The sequence below is a fragment of the Aristolochia californica genome, unplaced genomic scaffold, assembly GCF_029961685.1.
Source record: "Aristolochia californica isolate CCGP_79_NKW_82.1479 unplaced genomic scaffold, dmAriCali1.0.hap1 SCAF_96, whole genome shotgun sequence".
NCBI classification, from domain to species: domain Eukaryota; kingdom Viridiplantae; phylum Streptophyta; class Magnoliopsida; order Piperales; family Aristolochiaceae; genus Aristolochia; species Aristolochia californica.
In genome coordinates, this window is record NW_027182297.1 from 1,958 (window position 1) to 2,673 (window position 716).

Here is a 716-nt window from a genome sequence, read left to right on the forward strand (position 1 = left end):
TAGCTCAGTTACGTAACTACTTAAAAACAAATAAACCTCAATTCCAAGAAAGAATATCTTCTACCAAGACATTCACCGAGGAAGCGGAAGCCCTTTTGAAAGAAGTTATTCCGGAACAGATAGAACAGTTTCTACTTCAGGAACAAACATAAAGAAATGGATCGCTCTTAGTATTAGTACAAGAGGAATAGTTGAGAAATGTCTTCGATTCGAATCATTCAAAATATGTTTTTTGGCATAAAAATCTACAAAAATAGATGGAAAGAAATTGCGTCCAATAGGATTTGAACCTATACCAAAGGTTTAGAAGACCTCTGTCCTATCCATTAGACAATGGACGCTTGCTTTTCATTCCGATTTGAAATTTGTATTTTCTCTTTTGCACCTTCCTACCCCTTGTTTTGATAAAAAATGAGATTGTATGGGATAAATTTTGCATAATCGAGATGCATATCTCAATCAATGATGCATGTATCATATCATAGTAATTTCTTTTATATAATATGATATGGAGTGGAGCGGGTAGCGGGAATCGAACCCGCATCGTTAGCTTGGAAGGCTAGGGGTTATAGTCGACGTCAATTCATCATTATTTTGAACGTCTCTAATTCAAAACCGAACATGAAACTTTGGTTTCATTCGGCTCCTTTATGGAAGGTAGATGGATTCCCAGATCTAAGGTGTAAATGAAACTAAAAACAAAACGAAAACATTTA

At 35.2% G+C, this 716-nt stretch overlaps 1 non-coding gene across 1 annotated transcript; it reads right to left on the reverse strand.

Moving 5' to 3' along the window:
• Window positions 1–269: 269 nt before the first annotated feature.
• On the reverse strand, window positions 270–341 carry TRNAR-UCU (transfer RNA arginine (anticodon UCU)). Its single transcript has one exon. It is a non-coding gene; the product is annotated as a tRNA-Arg (tRNA).
• Window positions 342–716: the final 375 nt, after the last annotated feature.